This window comes from Electrophorus electricus, chromosome 11 (assembly GCF_041902795.1).
Source record: "Electrophorus electricus isolate QZ-2024a chromosome 11, ASM4190279v1, whole genome shotgun sequence".
Taxonomy (NCBI): Eukaryota; Metazoa; Chordata; class Actinopteri; order Gymnotiformes; family Gymnotidae; genus Electrophorus; species Electrophorus electricus.
In genome coordinates, this window is record NC_137507.1 from 12135001 (window position 1) to 12147889 (window position 12889).

Below are 12889 nucleotides of genomic sequence, written 5' to 3' on the forward strand. Positions count from 1 at the left end.
TGGGTTGCCCATCACAAAGCCAGGTAGAAAAAAAATGTCCTTTTAGTTATGTGTGGATAAATAAGCATTACTGAAACAAAGACTGAATTATTAATATTTCCAATAAGTAATAAAATTGAGCTATTTTCAATATTTTAGGAACCCAGAAACCTAAATCCCATACTTTGCATATGTTGGTCACAAATTACATATTGACCAGGATGAAAAGTTAGTTATGTTCAGTGTTTCAAATGTTATGCTAGTGAATGGGTTCAACAACAACATAGTTGCTCATGCTACAATGTTACAAAGGTCAGTATCATCTCAAATAATAAGGTAATAATAAGGTACTATACTACTAACTCAAAACTAAGTTTCAGAAATGTTTAGGGCTGCAGTTGATTTATTAGATGGCTTATTAACATACTAGAGACTTCTAGCCTGTCAAGACTGCAAAGACCAATATTGTGATAATAACAAATCATTACAATATGTTACGCAGCTGTAAACAACTGGTTCATCATATGCAAAGACAACTTTGAAGGACCCAGTTTGGTACTGTATTTATTATTGTTCAGTAAGTGGTGATTCCTCTAAACACCCAGAAAACATTCTTCAAAATTTTCCTTAGCATTATCATTACACTATAATACGTCAGATGCTACATAGAGGCCAGCCCATGTTTAATTTATAATACGCAGTGAAGTTGAAACGTACAGGTAAACAGAAACATAAATCTGTTAGAATGGTCTACATCTAAACTGCCACTGCATTCTCACCTGTACCACTTCCTGAGTCCTGTCCAAGGGAGATGACATCATCATAGTCCTCTGGAGTGAGAGCTACAGCACATGTAATGTGGTCTCAAACACAGGTCAGGTGGGTGGTGATACCAACAGCCTACTGGGTGAGCAATCATGCTGTAATAATGGTGTGCTGAACAGTTAGAGCTTGGGTCAGGTAAAACAAAAGGAAAAACTAAACACCATGCCGAGTGTGGAAAAAAGGGAGAACAAAGGACGCCAGGGGAAGAAATGGCAAACCAGATGCACTGGGGAAAACTCAAACTAAAACTTCCCAAACAAAACAAGAAAACGGGGAGGAACTTGAATGGCTAAGGGAAGCCTCCGGAGAGAGACAGACTCGAGAGGGAAAACTGGAGAGAGGAGGGGACGTGTAAAAACACGGACACCCTCGCAGCACAGAAGTGAGGTGTAGCACGAGAGCTCACAGCCCTCAATGCCTTAAATTACCAGCTAGGAGCTTGGCTTAGTACTTTGGCAAAGACCCAGCACTGAATGACTGGTTCACTGGGCTTATATAAGGTCTAGCCCAACTGTTGGGTGTTAAGCCTGATTAGTGGTGTGGTTGACTCGAGGCCTCCCTCTGGTGGCCAGAAGGGGCCTTGGCCTGACGCCAACCCTTACATGTAAACAACTAAAGAGCAACAAGTCTGACATTATTAATGTGTTGATTCTTCGAATTCCATTATCATTTTAAGAGAAACCAACCTGTTGTAAGATGTGAGTTTGGTCCAAGAGTAACGGCATCATCATAGATCTCTACCACATCCTCTATCAAAATGTAAGCTAAATGCCATCAGACATCAGTGTCATTGAGTGTCATTAATGTGTTTAAAACTGACTGCAAATTAATGTAAAAATCAATAAATTAGCTTAAGAAAAATAATTGATAGCATATGTAACACTATCAATGTTACAAGTCAAAGCTACACAAAGTTTAAGTCGTATCAGTCTTGCAGAAAAAACTGCAAAAAGTTGACAGCTAATTATAGTTACCTATTTTGGCAGTAGTGTGAGTAATGAAGTTATTAGTACAAATACATTTTCCAGAAGCCAGGTGGTTTTATTCAAGCACACTTGCTACAGTATCAGGTCTCTGTCCATATGTGATGGCATTGTAATTATCCTGTGGATTTTCTGTAGCTAGGTCATCTAAATCAAATAAAATGAGCTGATAGAGTAAATTCAGTCATCATTTCTTTCATTTTAATGAAGTGAGAAATTAAACAGACTTACTTGTCAGACCACTACTGGTGATGGCATCATCATAATACTCAGTCTTTTCTTTATTGACAGATTTTGCTGTAACCAAAAGAAAAAAAGTGAATTTCTTGTAAATCACTTAAAATAAATGTTGCACCCAAAGAGAATTATCTATGAGAATAAGCTCCAAAACTCCATAAGTCCACAACGTAGCACATGTGGCTCACAGTAGAAGCTGTGGTATATTCGAAACATGAATATTCATCTATGTTGAAGTTTATACATGGGATCCTTCATGATGGATACTGTCATTAATGTAAACATGCATCATTTCACTAATTGCCAACAGATAATTTACAGTACCTTCAGATGAATTGAACCTAACAGTGCAAGAGTATTAAAGAGAACCTCATACTGAGATAACAAATATCAGGATATGCTTCCAGTCAGCAACCCATAGCAGACTGATTAATGAATACTATAATCTCTATAATTTTCAATATTTATCTGTGGGTTGTATCTACCTCCCTTACCTGAGAGAAGCTCTTCACCAACATCTTCATAAGCAGAATGCTGTACTTCAGAGCTGATATGTTTATCAGAGATGAACAGAGTAATCATGAGACATGTTTGAAATGTTAAATTATGAGTATCTACGTCTATAGATAATAATGAAGCTGGGTAGCTGTGAGAAAAACAGAATATTTGTCTAGTTGACTACAGTCTTACAGAGGATACAGAAACATAAACTAGTCCAGGAAGTTACCAGTCCACAACATTTTTGTTTTTATGTGCCTTTATTTTTTATTTTTTAAATCCTCTCTGGGGTGATAGTTCTCAGCATATAAATAGTGTATTATTAAACACTTTATTCCACTCATTGTTTCTATATATTTCTGTAAAGCTCTTTGAATTCCTATTTTACATAAAAGGTACCATACAAACTTGCCTCGCTTTACAGTCATAAGGCTGACATCTATTGTGATACTGCTCAAATCTATTAGTGTAGTGAGTAGCAAGTAGCAAATGTAAAGTGTCACAAGGAATGAAAAGAGTGTGTGATATAGTCACAGCTTCAAATTAACAAACACAAGTGCTCTCTTTTTCTCTCAATCTGTCATTCTCTCTTTATCTCTGTGATATACACAATAGGATTGCCTGGAGTATTACTCCATATCACTCACCCTTTTGCACTGTGATAGGGGTCCTTTTAGTGATGACTCTGTGGTCAATCTCCTCATAGATTACTTAAAGCAGAGTCTTATGCCTTCTGTTAGAGATCACTGGAGGAGAAGACAGACAGAAACATGGTTCCAGAAGATTGATGAGAGACTGAAGGATTAAGGAAACAAAAGATGATGTTTGAATATGTCCCACCTCTCCTGAGTACTCTGTTCTGGTAAACCAGCCCAGCAAGAAGCACTAAGGCCAGGAAGAGCACCACTCCCAGTACCAGCAGGACCACTGGAGGGGTAGACAGAGCAGCTGCTGGTGGAGGTAGTGGATGACTGGTTGTTATCATCTCTGACTGACCATCTGTGCAGGGAATTGCAGAAGAGAAACTGTGCAACTTATGAGCTTAATTTAAAGGTTTTAGAAAAATGAGAGACAGAAATGAAAAGACGACCTGAGATGGAGTTGGTGGTTACTTTGCTTGTAATAACAGGGGCCAGAGAGATGTCTTGAAACAGAGAGCCACATCAGTCAAGTGAATACAGAACTCACACACATACAAAATCAAAGTCCTAATTAATGAAGTCCCTAATTAAATAAATCCGTAATTAGTTCTAGTCTCAAATTCTGATTGCCCCTAGCAATTACATGTTTACAAATATGATTGAAGTTACATTGCTTACCAGTAATTGTTTTTTTAAATTATTTTTATTGATAATGGTAATGATGATAATTATAATGATAATAAATATTTAATAGAAAAATCCAGCATTTCTTAGGTTGTTAAAAAGTTATACTCTGATTTACATTGTCACTGACCAAATGTGTGCTTTACCCTTCTGACAAGCCAAAAATACAATTCATTAATAATGAAGCTTTATATGAATAATGACATTTGTATTTGCTCATTTTTTGATCAGATGATTATTGTATACTACTTTGATGAATAAGGGGTGTGTTTGTATATTCAAGGCTGTACATTAGATAGAAAAGAAAAACTTAATTACTTGGTTCTTCTCATTTCTTTAATTGTTTTCTCACTTCTTTGCACCTCTTCCTCATGACGTAGCTCCTCCCTCTGGGGACGGTACAAAGAGATGCAAGGTTGAGATGTGAGGACAGAGGGCTCAAGGACCAAACCTCTGCCCAAAGAGAGTCCTTGCTTACTAAAACACCAGTTTAAACCAAAATCATTAATTGTTGAGCTGCACAGGTGTTTCCCTCATCACCAAGTTCACCAATATTCAAAACATTGAATATACAATTTGTTTTTTTTAGCTACTGAATTTATCAAAGCAGTTATTTATTGAATCCAGAACCATGACGACCATCTCCTCTGACCTGCACAGGTGACTCCAGCATCTTCTTTGTGAGAGCAGTCAGAGTAGTTCTTCAGTCAATAACTGCAGTCCCACAGGTGAATCTCATCCCCTCTACACTCCCCTCTGTTCAGCCCTTCACCAGGACCAAAGGCAGCACTCCCATCAGCACTCAGTTCCTTCCCACAGCCCAGCTGCCTGCAGACCACCTCAGCATTCTTGATGCCCCACTGATCATCACAGATGGAGCTCCAAGCAGCATTATGGTAAAGCTCCAGCCTCCCAGAGCAGCTTCACTCTGATCCACTCATCCTGAGAGGCAGGTGAACTACACCACAGACATATGACATGAGGAGAAAGCACTACACAGGACAGTTAGGGTAGTAGCACAACTGTCTGGGTTCGACAGATACCACATTTCTTGTCAAGTCTCACTGCATAAAGTACTGATGTAGAGTAATCCATTAAAATGTACAGTGAGTAGTAAGATAATGGAATTTTGATTAATGGTTGTCAAGCATCCTTACCTGACCACTGTCTTTGATCGGGAAATAAAGAGCTTTTCACATGTTTTTGTAAAGATCGCTGCTCTCCTGTGAGTATGGTAGTATAAATTATGATTATGTATTTAACATTCCAGAGTATTCAATTATGAAATTCTCTCCACTACTTTTATTGCAACATCAGACCTTGATATCTGCAAGAATCCTTACATGCACTTTGGAATCAAATACATGAAGAGAAAATCTGCCTACCTGAGCAGGTAATGTGAGTCACCTCATTGTGATTATTACAGTTATTCTTCCCCCAGGGTTCACATGGGCAGTGCCACAGAGTGGAGTCATGTTTCCTACATTTCATCTGATTCAGCCAGTTAGGAGATGATTCCACTCTTGTTGTGGCCTCAGACTCCCTGCCTGTTCTTCCATAGTTCAGCTCTCAACAGACCAATTTTACTGTTTCTTCATTCATCCCATTCACACACACATTCCCCCAGGCTCCATAGTAGAACACTTCCAGATTCCCTTCACACCCCTTAGTGAGTCTGATTTCTTTAAAATCTGGTGAGAAAAAGATGTGTAGGCAAAATCCATTTTATAAGTCTCTCTAACATTCTCAACTGTTAAAATACCCTCTGATTCTTTCTTTTTTTTAAATTTTTTTTTAAGTGAGACCTTTCTTTTCGCCTACCACAGTTGCTATCAGTATCTGTTAATAGTTGTTATTTACTGCTTTGTATGTTGCTTTAAACCCATGAATCCTATGAAACTGAGCTTTGTTAATATAATAAAATTTAAATAGCTAAAAGCAAAAAAATATTAGTGTTATTAAGTATGACACTGCATATAGTTTTGTGCCATGTTCCTTCAGAATGACCATATATCATTCTTGTGTCCTTAAATTTCATAAACGTTTAGATTTGACTGTTGTCTTTGAACTGAGCATTTGACAATTCTTGATCCAGGTTTGAAAATTCTGTCAACGTATGTGTCTTACATTCTTAGTGATCACTATACAATTTAATTAACAAAATGACAAACAGTTGCAGTCAGCATACTTCACCTGAACACATGACCCCTACGTCCTCCTTGTGTCTGCAGTCATGCTTTCCCCAGACTGATACCTGCAGTTCCACAGGGACGTCTCGCTCCCCTCACACTGCACCTCATTCAGCCAAATGGGCCCAGTTCCAGGACCAAACCAGGCTGGTACCTGAGCACTGAGGGCCACTCCACACTGGAGTTGCCTGCACACCACCTTGGCATCCTCAATATCCCATGAGTCAACACACACTCTCCCCCATGAGCCGTTGAGGAAAACCTCCAGCCTTCCTGCACAGTTTCCCCCAAAATAACCAGTCACACACACACACACACACACACACACACAGGCACACACACACACACACACACACACACACACACTCACTCTGTGTGTAGATATGCAATTACACCTTAGATGTCCAAATAGTCAATTCTTTTATTTTGTTAATAGATGGAACTGTACCATTAACAAACTCCAGGTTCATAAATCATAAATCATCACACAATAAATTGTAGAGGAGATTATTTAAGAATGTTAAATACAACACATACCAGAGCAGGTGACTTGACAGCTGTTCCCCGGAGCTGCAGGAAAGGTTGAGGAGGTTTGCACTGCTGCAGTTCCCCAGATGAGCTTCACTCCCAGAACAACTGAAACCCGTCACATACATGTGGCTGCATTGTTCAGGGTTGGATGGAGAGCAGCTACAGAAGTTCAGCACAGAGCCACAGCCCAGCTGTCTGCACACCACAGAGGCTTCAGATACACTTCGGGAGTCCAGGAGAACTCTCCTCCAGCCCAGGCTGAAATAAACCTCCATCTGCCCCTCACACTCACTCCCTCCAGACACCCGCACTTGGTCGTCATGAAAGGCCTGTGAGGAAAATGAAACAGAAACATGCATAAAAACATGGGTATATAGCTATATACTTATGTGTATATATTTTTTGAGAATGCAGTAGATATAATCTAATGTTTACTTTTACAGAATAGCAGAGGAGGGCATTTTCCCATTAAGTAATGTGGTGTAAAAATGCTCACCGCTGCAGATGAGTCCAGCATACTGTTTATGAGAGCATGCTGCTCGACTCCATGATGAGATGGTACATTCTGACAGGTGTGTCTCGTTCCCATGACAATCAAACACATCGGCCCAGATGTGGCCATTCCCCTCCCCAAACCAGTCCACACCCAACACAGCCACAGCACTCCCACACTTCAGCTGCCCACAGAGGACACTGGCAGCTCTCATATCCCAGTTACCACCACAACCTGAGCCCTAGTCACTGAGGTACTGGAGCTCCACTCGACCAGAACAGGAGTCCCAGCCGTTCAACAGACGTGCAGCTGTGTAACCTGTAAAACACAGAAATGATTACAGATATGTAAACAGAAAAAGCACAATTGTTGTCATAGTATCTCATAGTTACAATAGTTCACTGGCAACAAAGATAAAGATTAATATTTAACCTGAACACATCACGGTAATGGGAGCAGTTCTGTTTGACTAAATCTCAAGAGAGAAATCTCAGATTCGTTGCCTCTACACTGAAGCTCCTCTGTCCACAACTGACCCTCCCCTCTGCTAAAAGCAGCTGCTCCCAGCACCTCAACAGGAATCCCAAAGCCCAGCTCTCTACACACAACTTCTGCATCCTGCTGGTCAAAGTCAGCATCACACACTGTGGTCCAGGTCTTCCCATGAATCACCTCAACTCTCCCAGCGCAGTGAGGACCACCAACCAGCCTCACTCCTAAAATATTAATATGGGGAATAGAGACCATGGAACATATTCTAGTGACAGAGAAAATACTTATTTTATTGATTTTCTAATATTGCACTAGTTAATGCATGGTTCTTCATTAATGGCAGCAAATAAGAAATATATTATTAGAAAATAGATTTTGTCGGTGGTCAAATAAGTGACAAAGGATAATTTAATTTCCTTTACAAATGCTGAAGAAAGAAAGCACAGCTGTTCTATCTGAAAAAGGAACTGCACAAGAATTGTTAAAAACTGATCTATCATAGCATGTCACATTCATATGTTCATGGCTATAGAAGCTTCTAATGATAATAATGCCATGCTTTCCTTTTATTAAACAAATATAAAATTGAGATGCACAAAATTTGTAATGTCATAACAAAGTCTGAAAGTTAGCAAATATGCAGAAATGCCAGTTGGGGTAAATATATCCATTCTAAAGATTAGTATAATTTACCTGAGCAGATAACTCCTGTATGATGATAGTCACTAACCTAGCCAACTGAACCACAGTTCTTCAGCATAGACTCTGATCCACTACAGGCCACTTCATTCATCCAGATTGGTCCTGATCCTGGTCCAAAGTGAGCATTACCCAGTACATCTACAGCCTCCCCACAGCCCAGCTCTCTACACATACATTGTTTACCTGGCTTAATGTTGTGCCTTTTGGTTTGTCTTTATCATTATGGAAAATAAATACAATGCTCAACCGCACTCGCATCTCACTCACTCCCTGCCTCCATCACACTTTCATTTTAACTAATCATATTTTTGTCTTAATAGGGCCTTCCTGTAAATAAACAGCTACTTCGATGATCTTGCTCTCTGTAAGCCTTTTAAATAAATACATAAATAACAAACAGATTTCAGGAAGTATATGAAGTGAAAGGTGTGTTGCAATTAAACAAAAAAAATTCAACTGTACCATTGACAAAGACTCATTAAATTTGAGAATGAGAATTGACACATTTTATCTGAGCAGATCATTCCATCATCTTTATTTTGATTACATCCTTCACACAGTCTCTGCATTTCATCAGCTCTACAGACCCTTTGAGTCAGCCAGATTGGTCCTGATCCTGGTCCAAATGTACCCTGTACATCTACAGCCTCCCCACAGCCCAGCTGTCTACACAACACTGCAGCATCTCTCATATCCCAGTCATCATTGTACACTGATCCTCACTGTCCTCTATGAAGAGCCTCCACTCTCCCAGCACAGCGACTACCACCATCCACCAGCCTTGCACTATCTGCACACCATAAAGAGGGAGGGAGAGAGAAACAATGAGAAAAAATATAGAAGACCACATTAACTGCTCAGGAATTAGAAATAGCTGTTTGGCTGCAGACAGCTGTTTATTCTGTCTTTTCTTTTATGTTTATGTTACGCTGAGGAGGCAGAGCAGGATGCAGGTACGAGTTGTGGAACACAGAACACGTTTATTAACACACACAATAACGACTACGTGACTCGCAGGCTAACAGGGTTCAAACATCAACAACATTCACACTTAAACACAACACTTATATACATGCACACTAACGATATACAACGAAGAGCACGTGTGAAACATGGTGTGCATGGCCATGTGAACGAACTCACACCCTCACACACACACAGACACAGGGAGACGTTTGGGAGGAGGGGCCGTACCATGACAGAGCCCCTCCCCAAGGGTGCGACTTTCGGCGCTCCAGCCTATCGGGCTACGGCCCTGAAACCAATGCCAAATGGCGATACCGGAGGACCGAGCGATCCGACACGTGCCATCGCAAGCAGGACAGAGGGGAGGAAGACAGGGACCAGGATGACAACAGACACAGGGACGTACACACTGATGGGCACAGGTACAGACACAAAGGGGGACAAAGCAACTGACACAGTAATAGGTACTTTGATCGGGACAGGTATATGAACCGGACTACATAAAGAACTATTAAACAGTCCGGGGAAATGTAGCAGGAGCCCCAGCCAGTCCTCCTATCGTTGGCTGCGTCGGAGACCGCCCCGGCTGGACGTATCCTCCTTTGCTGGCTTGTGTGGTGGTGGCTGCTCCGGCTTTGGCGCACGAGTATCCGGAGACGCACCACCTGATTTGTCCATCTCAGGGGCGGGCACTGGTGAAACTGCCTTCTTGCCTTTACGAGGCTTAGGCATTTGAGCTCTGGGGTTGCGAGCCTTCATGGAGGGAGTGTCCTCATCGGATGACTTGGGTGGTACCTTGGGCATCGGAGGTCCTTCACTCTCAGAATCCGCCGACGCGGTGTCCATCACCGAGGGAGAATCCCTCTGGACTTATATTTTAGTTTGAGCGTCGCTCTCCCCCAACGTATTATTGTATCCATGCTGTTGTACCTTTATGTAATATTTCAGTTGCCGTTTCTTAGTGGCCCATCATACAACCAAGGTGTAAAAACTCGACCATCATTGCTGTTACCTTATAAGCTCATAGCAGCACAACACCCACTACCATAGCATGATTATTGCAGTCTCATTGTCCACAGTGGTCCTGTGGTCACAGACTAGGCAGTGGCAAAAGGATTAAAACAATATCTATCTATATATAACAGCTAAGGTGTTTACACCACCAGAGGGCGACGTAGAGTCTTTGCAGCATTCCACTCCCACTACCTAGTTTACATGGAGTCCTATTGAAAATGGGCTCAAGACACACAGAAGGCTAAAAATACTGTGGAGCTGCGGTTCAATTGTTTGGGGTAATTTTTTGTGTTTGATGTATTTTATATGCTGTTTTTACAGATATGCAGGGATATAACAGATTAGTGTAAATAAAAATTATTTAAAAAAAAAAAAAACCTTTCTTTACTGAAGATGAAAGCATTTAATATTTTTTTCATCCATTGCCATACAGACAGTGTCTCTCTTAGGGAGATAATATTCATGGTCTTGTTTGTCATGTTCTTGGTTCTCAGCTGTACTGTACGCACCCCAACACACCACACATACAAGCACACTGTCTCTCTCTCTCTCTCTCTCTCTCTCTCTCTCTCTCTCTCTCTCTCTCTCTCTCTGTGTGTCTCTGTTCAATATGGCTACCTCTGTTACTTACCGACTCATAAAATTTACACTGATAGCCTGATAGCTCTTCTGCATTTTTCTCATTACTGCATGCAACTGTAATTTCACATATATATAATGTTGACCTTATAATTTTTCTTCTTGTGAATTTCAGCAGTAGATCACTGTTATACCCACTACACACCAACAGGGGTGCGTGAAGTAACCAAAAACTCTACTCAAATAAAAGTACTGTTACTTTAAAATAATAATTGCTCAAGTAGAAGTAAAGGTACTCATTTAAATTATTACTTTAGTGAAAGTAAGAAGGTATTTGTTAAAAAGACTACTCAAATTGTGAGTTTCTTCACCGGAAATCATTTAATGACACAAGGCAACAATTTGATTGTATGTGTGTGTGTCCCACAAAATAAAATATGAGGCCCTCATAATTTTTACACTGATTCAAATCACTTTTACAGATGTTTCTTTCGAGGTTTTTAAGTGAATTTTACATGAAGTATATATTACTTATTAATAAATAAGGCTGTTATTACACTTAAATTTAATATGTACAATCTTGAACATCTCTCCAGTAATAGTTTGCCTGCACTTTCCTTGGTACAGTTAAGTAGACAACTAAAAGCACTTTGGTAGATTTCTGCTAAATGCCATACATGTAGATGCAAATATAATGGAACAACAAAAAATCCCCTGAGGTTAATAGAGAAATTCTAAAGACATATTTGGATTCACCATGCAGAAATTCTTACAAACAGCTTTTTCTTTGCTCTGGGTCTTTGTCCTACTTACTACGTGTGTTATGTTTAACACAGTACACCTGAAATATTACGTAAAGGTACAACAGCATGGATACAGTATATATTAGGGCAGCGCGGGACTCATGCTCATAACACAGATGTAGTTTAAAAGCTTCTACCAGAACGTGATTTTGTTCATCTCCTTGGTCATCTGCTCATATTGCCTCATATGTTATACCATACATTTAACTTCGTCGTGATTTATTTCGATCTCCGAATTGACTGTTACGTCACAGAATTCACACCGATATTGTTTTCATGTCCCTCTAGTGGGCTGTAATATATCGCAGTTTTGAAGCAATTAAGAAACTCACAGCGAGAGTTAACCAAGCTAATGTACAACCATTTCACTGCAGGACGAATTGTAACGCAGTGTTGCAATACTGTGTTGTTTCTCCTTACCCTATAGAGGGATAAGTCCATATGTTCCCCTTTCGAATTTTTTTTTTCCACAGTTCTAGAGAAACGTACTTCAGATGCCATGTAGCCTAAATAAATGACATCATGCTGCTGTCATGCTAATCGACATTTGTCCAAACAAATTTGTTACGATTGACACAGCTTGTGTTCACTAATAGACATAATCTGTATGCAGATATTTTTTGTATTTCTATAGACTGGAAAGCTGATTTGGTTGAAGCATCACAACACTATTGAATTAATTGTGTTTTTGTGTTTGTATCATTTTAACAGACGTTTTAGCGACTCTACATCTAGGATGAAAATATCAATTAGGAATGGCGGTTAGGGCAGGAATAAACATTCACAACGGTTATTAGGACAGCTATACATATTAATCAGAATTCTAAGAATAAAATAGATAAAATGAAAGCTGTAGTGGGTTTTAAAAAGCAGGTGATTTACAAGTGATTTTGCGCTTGTGTACGCTAACTAAAAGTAATTCAATAAAATGGTAATTAGAACAATTGCATTTGTAGGAGAGTTAAATGGCCCTTAGTACTACTATCAATTTCTGTGTTTTTAATTTTAATAAATACATGAAAAACACAGCATACAAAATGATCCGCTTTTGGCGCTTTTTAGACGGTCCCTTAATGTCCAGCGTTTCTGAACCCTTTCTCTTGGACGAAATTTAGCGGGAGAGCCGTTTAAAGTATATTTCACTCCAGGGGGTTTGATAATTTTGTTTTGTTATTTTAATGAGAACTTGACGAGAGAACAGCAATCGATGCTGAATGTCAAGCGATTAAACAACTGTATCCCAATAGTAATGAACGTTTTCCACGTACAGTGT

The 12889-nt window shown here is 39.8% G+C and overlaps 1 pseudogene; it reads right to left on the minus strand.

Annotated features, from left to right (window-relative positions):
- Window positions 1–735: 735 nt before the first annotated feature.
- LOC145659847 (antigen WC1.1-like) overlaps window positions 736–12889 on the minus strand; it is a 43650-nt pseudogene continuing 31496 nt past the window's right edge.